Raw genomic sequence first — 6,129 nt, forward strand, 5'->3', positions numbered from 1 at the left:
GCTGATTCCCCAAGAGGGGAGAAGTAGCAGGAAAAGACAATACAGTTTGGAGCTATTACCTTTTGCCAGAAATGTTTGCAGAGCCCAAAGGAAGGACAACAATTCTTCTCTGTTGGCCCTGCCTCCACGCAGTCTGGGCCTGCCCATTCCCTTGGTGTCCTGCCTAATTCCTTCTTCTATGCTGATCTGGCCTTTCAACCTCTCTGTGTCCCAGTTTTCATCTCTATAAAATGGGCAAATGCTATTTGCCATCCTTTGTAAAAGGCTTTGTAATCTATGGACGAGAAGCACCCTACAAGTGCTAAGTATTATCATCATCCTCATTTTGCAGAGAGAGAGAAAGGGAGGGGTACGTGTAAACTGACAGACAGGTTTCGCTGCTCATCTCCACACTGTAATTTTTTGTGGTCGTGCCCACAGGCTCCATCTCCAAGACTGTCACTCTGCCCTTCAATGAAATGATGTCACAGAAACTGAGATCACACATTTTTCTTGTGTAACTTCTCCATGTAGCTTTTTATGCTAAATGCTTAAAATTCTGAAGTGTGCTGTGGCACATAACGTAACAAAGTCATGTGGTATCTTACAACTTTTCAGTCACTTTTGTTCACTGTCCCTTGCTTTTAATTTCTTCAGGATTCTTGACATAGTATTTTCATTTTAAAAGAAATTAGAGGGCAGCAGTAAGTCGGTAGATAGCAATATACCCAAGCTCTGTGGTGTCATCCCTTTGGCCAGTCAGTGACATCTTATATTGTGGAGTCACTTTATTAGATGTCACAAAATGAGTGTCTGATAATGGCTCCAAATGAACAAATTACCTGCAAAATTAATTTTGAAAGCCCTCAGGAAAGTCAATAGGAATTAGGCGCCTAACCTGCTTAGGCGCTTTTGTAAATCATAAGGAGTACCCATCTGCATTTTTAGGTGCTGAAATGCCTTTGGAAATCTGGCTCCTCCTCCATTTCTGTGCTATTCATGTGCATAACATGAAACCCACAATGAGTTATTTTCTTTACACTTTCCTAATTCAAAAATCATATCAATAAATAAAAACCATCTACTCTTGCGCTAGACTGAATTATTACAACCAAGAGGTAAAGCTCTGAAATGGAAGGTTTATAATGAAAATGCAGAGCCCACATTGTTACTCCTCTCAAAAACCCATTTCATACGCAGTATACTCCCATTTATCCAAAACCCTGTTATCCGAACCCCCGCATTATCCAAACCTCTTCCCTTGCCCCCCAGCATGTGATCCATACCACAGAGGGCAGGTATCTCATGCTGGGGGATAAGGGAAGAGGTTCGGATAATGAGGAGGTTTGGATAATAGAGCAGAGACCTCCCAGCCAGGACTGTTAGGAGGAGAAAGAGGATGAGTCCTCACCACTGGCCATAGGAGAGGCCACCCTGCTGCTGAATGGCTCCGGCAGCAGCTCAGGGACCATTGTGCAGCTCCACTGTCACAGGAGTGAGTGAGCAGGGTTGTGACAGCAGAGCTGCAGAGGACTCCCTATGCTGCCACAGGGCCAATGATACCAGATCCCTGCAAGGTGCAGTGGTGGTGGTGGTGGGGATGCGGTCCTGGCAGGGCAGAGCAGAGACCCTTGGCCAGGACTGTGAAGAGGAGACCCCATCTGCAGAGGAAGCCAACCCACTGATGAATGGCTGAATGGATCCTGCCCTCTCGATGATCTGAACTCCCAATTACCCAAATAAAATCCAGGTCCCCTGCGCTATTCGGATAAGCGGGAGTATACTGTAAGCCTAAAACAAAGTGCGTGAATGCCAACATGCCATCTCCTCCAATTAATGAGCTTTTGGCAACAAAACCAAATCTAATTTCTATCCTTAGAATCAGAAAATGAAATAAATGGTCAGAAAACGACACCAGTGCAGTACTGTGGAACCGTCATAACATTTTATAGACTTAGGACAAGATGACAGAGGAAAGAAAAGTTATGGCCAGGTCACACAGCGAATGCAAAATGCATGCCAATAAGCTTGGTTTTGCTAGATTTTCTCTATAGTCAAAGAGGCTTGGGATGGTAGCTCTTTGATCCATAGTCAACTAAACTATTTTATAAGTCTTACAAGTCAGTACATAAGGTCGCTGGCAAACTAACATCTTTCCCAATAAAAATGGTGTAATGAAGATTTAATCAATCCATCACAGAATCAGGGCTGGTTCTAGGTTTTTTGCTGCCCCAATGAAAAAAACTTTTGGCTGCCCCCCACCCCAGCCCTGGGCTCTCCCCCCCACCCGCATCCCCTGCTGCCCCAGCGCTGGGCTCTCCCCCTCCACTCCACCCTCACCCCCTGCCACCTCAACCCTGGGCTCTCCCCCCCACCCCACCTGCACCCCCTGCCACCCCAACCCTGGGCTCTCCCCCCCACACACACCCTGTCGCCCCACGGCTGGCTCTAGGCTTTTGCCGCCCAAGCGCAAAAAAAAAAAAAAAAAAAGAGGCTGGCTGAAATGCTGCCCCTGAAAATGTGCCGCCCCAAGCACCTGCTTGGTTTGCTGGTGCCTGGAGCCGGCCCTGCACAGAATGTCACTGAGGCAATTTGCCCAGTACTGTCCAGACATGTAAAAACACTGGACTGAAGATCTGGGTTCAGTTCTGGGTCACCGACTTCCTGTGTGATAATCAGTCTCTTTGTGCTGCAGTGTCCCATCTGTAAAAAGGGGCTAACAGCGTTTCTTTTCTCCCACCCTTTGTTTAGACTCTAAACTCTTCAGCACGGTGACTGTCTCTTAGTATCCGTTTGTACCGTGGCTCGCACAATGACACCCCACTCTAGCTCTACAGTAATAACAATAAGTATTTTCCCCTTTTGGCTGCAGCACATAAATAGGGATCTATAACAATGAAATTAATGTCTCAGCACTGTGATTTTTACAAGCATTGCTGTAACTGTATCCCTAATCTACCAAGGCACTGCTGACCCCTTGAAGTTGCCCAGGTGTAACAGAGGACAGAATTTGGCCCAAGCACTGTTCAGACTGAATTCAAAAAAGGACATTTTAATTCTCCTGTCTTCCCTTTTTGTTTGCCTGTCACACTCCTACCCCCTGACCCACACCGCTCCACCCTAAAGAAGCAGGAAAGTGGCTGCTTGCAGAAAACATGGGCTCTGATCTTCAACCACTTATGCACTTATATAAAGTTACTCACATGTTAGTGAATGACTGGAGTCCGAGTGAGTAATCTAACTGCTTTCGTTCAGGAAGCTGAGGCACGTGCTCCTATGAAGCATGAGCAAGAGTGAACTTTCCGTGAGCCAGACTGCTCTGTGGTCTCCAGACTAGCACTATGTAACACATCCAACGGTCACATGAAGCCCTGTTTCAAAGTCAACATGTAACTTTCTGTAGCCTCAATTCCTGTTGCATTTTATTCATTAAGCTGTTTTATTTATTCTTTCCATTGGCTTGCTGCACCCGTCAGCAAGTCTCTGGACCCCACATGCATACACTATTCAAATCCTCATCATGCTAAAGAGACACTGAAAAGATCGCCTACCCCAGCTAAACAAGCCCCTCCAAACTAAACCCCTCCTTTCTAAACCCACTTGCTTGGATCAACCTTGCAGCGTGCCACAGAGCGCAACAGCCTGGTTCTGTCAGGCAAAGTGGAAGAGCTAATTACTGAGTCAAGCACCCTCCACTGAGATCTCCAGCTCACAGCCCTCATGGAAACCTCTTGGAGCTCTAAGCTCAAGCATCCCCATAGATCCCAACTGTTGGGTACTTAGGGCACTAAAGGCCAAATCCTCAGCCCACTGCCTAACCCAAGGAGCTGGGCGGGATAATGGGCTGATGCGTGGGGGTGGGGAAATCTTTCTCTCCATGCCATTAAGTCTGCTTTAGCTCCCCTTTCGCCCACATCCTTCACAAGAGCAAGCACAAGAGGATCTGTACAGTGGGGGATTCTCTGGCCCTAATGTCAAACATCCCCCAGTCTGCCCCTGCATGGTGCAGAACACAGATTCCATGCAGGGGACTGTGCAGCAAACATGGTGTGAACCCCATATCTGACCCCTCAAATTCTTTTCCTCCCAGTGCCACCAAACTATGCTGGCAAGGGACCTTACACAGCCATGGAGGAGGTGGCTGGAATTGCCCCAGAGAGAACTGTGGCAGCATCTAGACACCTGGGACATCAACCACAAAATGTTTCCGAGAAGAACATGGACACTTTGAATTGCATCTGGAAATGAACAGGAAGCTAATTATTGTTAGCTGTCATTTCTTAATACCCGCACTGTTTAAAATATTCATACTTTACTCTGCTCTAGTTGCAGTCCAGCTGAGGACTCTCAATGTGCTTTAAAATAGTAGAGAATTAAGCCTCACAGCAGCCCTGTGAAGTGGGGAGGTATTTTGCAGAGACAGAGGGACTAATGACTTGCCCAATACATGCTTTGTGTGTCATGTCCTCTAACCTGGCTCTGCTTGGTTTTTAAGCTTGACTCATGCGGTGACGAAATAGCAAATGGACCTCAACAACCACAAGTGTACAGCTCCTGCCCAGGGTGGTTACATTTCCTGTGCAGCCTGAAGGCATGTCACTCTCATTTTCACTAGTGTAAAACAAAACCCTTTAAAAGCTCTCTTGCTTTAAAGTGTTTCTCGGATGTTTGTGCAAGGGGCCCGTCTAAAAAGTTTAAAAGAGGAAGCAGGAGGGTGGGTAAAGAAGAGAGGGGAAAGGAACACGGGATAAAATCCAAAGGCAGGGACCACTGGGACAGGCACTTATTGTCTTTACTTATATGACACTGAGGGCATGTCTTCACTGCAAAGTCAGGCTAGGCTCTTACTTGGGTGTTGCCCCTATTCCCCTCTCATCCACGCACCAAACCCTCTCACCCAAGTTTGGTGCTGCTTTATACCCAAGCTACCTGGCACAGAGAGGAGCCTGGTTCAGAGCTCGGGTGCTCCTTTACTTAGGCTGGTAACCGGCCCACTATGCAATGAGGATACAGGCTGAATCTCTCGAGTGCTGCTGACAGCCCTCCAGCGCCTTCCCACAATTCCCTTATGCGTCCAGAAGGACAGGCAAGTTCTCCCACAATTCACTGGGAAAAATCATAGAATGGCTCAGCTTGCTGCAGCACAAAGAGCCGTGGAATATGCTCCAGATCTCCTCAGGACACATACAGGGGAGTGCAGCACCAGTGAAGAGGATACAGTAACTCAGATAGGGCTTTGCAGTGTGGCTGCTCATAGCCAACCCAGGCTAACCTGGGTGCTTAGATCTGGGTGCTGATATCAGGCTAATTTTGCAGTGGAGACACACCCTGAGAACAGATGAGTGTGTAACCAACACAAAAGGTGGGACACAGCCTGACAAAACCAGGAAATTCTAAGACCAGGCTGAAATTTTGTCTTTTTAACTTTTGCCAGGGCATAGCGTAGGGGAGTTCTGTGGGAACAAACTGAGAAATTAGAAGCCCAACTGCCTGACTTACAGAGGAAGGTGCATATCTGGCCCCTGGTTTATGTCACCACTTCAGCTTGTTTGTATTTTTTCCCTTTAAGGAATTAATAATATATATGTAAAAATCTATAGTGTATTTGAGCAAACAAATCTCTCCAAGAAGAACATAAAATGGGCATTTATTCAACACATCAGCCCAGTTTCTCAGGTAAATCTCTGATTTAAACACAAAAAAAGAACGGAAGGCATTTCCCCCAATCTAAAAGTAGCTATTCTGGTCTCCCAGTTGAATATTGGACATTAACACACAATTATTACATACATTATTAGGCTCTTTCTTATAATTGTAACTCCCTCCCCCATTGTAAGCGATATCAGAAATCCCAGTGCTTTGTGTGTGGTGATGCTAAACCATGGACAGAGACAAAGAGAATTATCTAGACTAGAGGACAAATGAAGGATGTTCTTGAAAGCGTGCTCTCTTCCTCCTCCTCCTTTTGACACAGATCCTGCAGTCGTAACATAGGCAAATTGCCATTGTAAAGATTTGTCTGCATTAGCACTGCAGGATCAGGCCTTTGTGCTTTAGATGGCTGCCTTTTGAAATGTCTCTTTCCACGCTGTTCTCCCTTGAACATTTTCTTTTATCAGAGTTTCCCTTGCTCCATAGCATGGACTCAAA

At 46.3% G+C, this 6,129-nt stretch overlaps 1 protein-coding gene across 4 annotated transcripts in view; it reads right to left on the bottom strand.

Moving 5' to 3' along the window:
• The window catches only part of LOC101951390 (Gfo/Idh/MocA-like oxidoreductase domain containing 1), a 344,332-nt gene that overhangs the window by 182,606 nt on the left and 155,597 nt on the right, over window positions 1-6,129 (bottom strand). The window lies entirely within an intron of this gene.

The sequence above is a fragment of the Chrysemys picta genome, chromosome 2, assembly GCF_011386835.1.
Source record: "Chrysemys picta bellii isolate R12L10 chromosome 2, ASM1138683v2, whole genome shotgun sequence".
NCBI classification, from domain to species: Eukaryota; Metazoa; Chordata; order Testudines; family Emydidae; genus Chrysemys; species Chrysemys picta.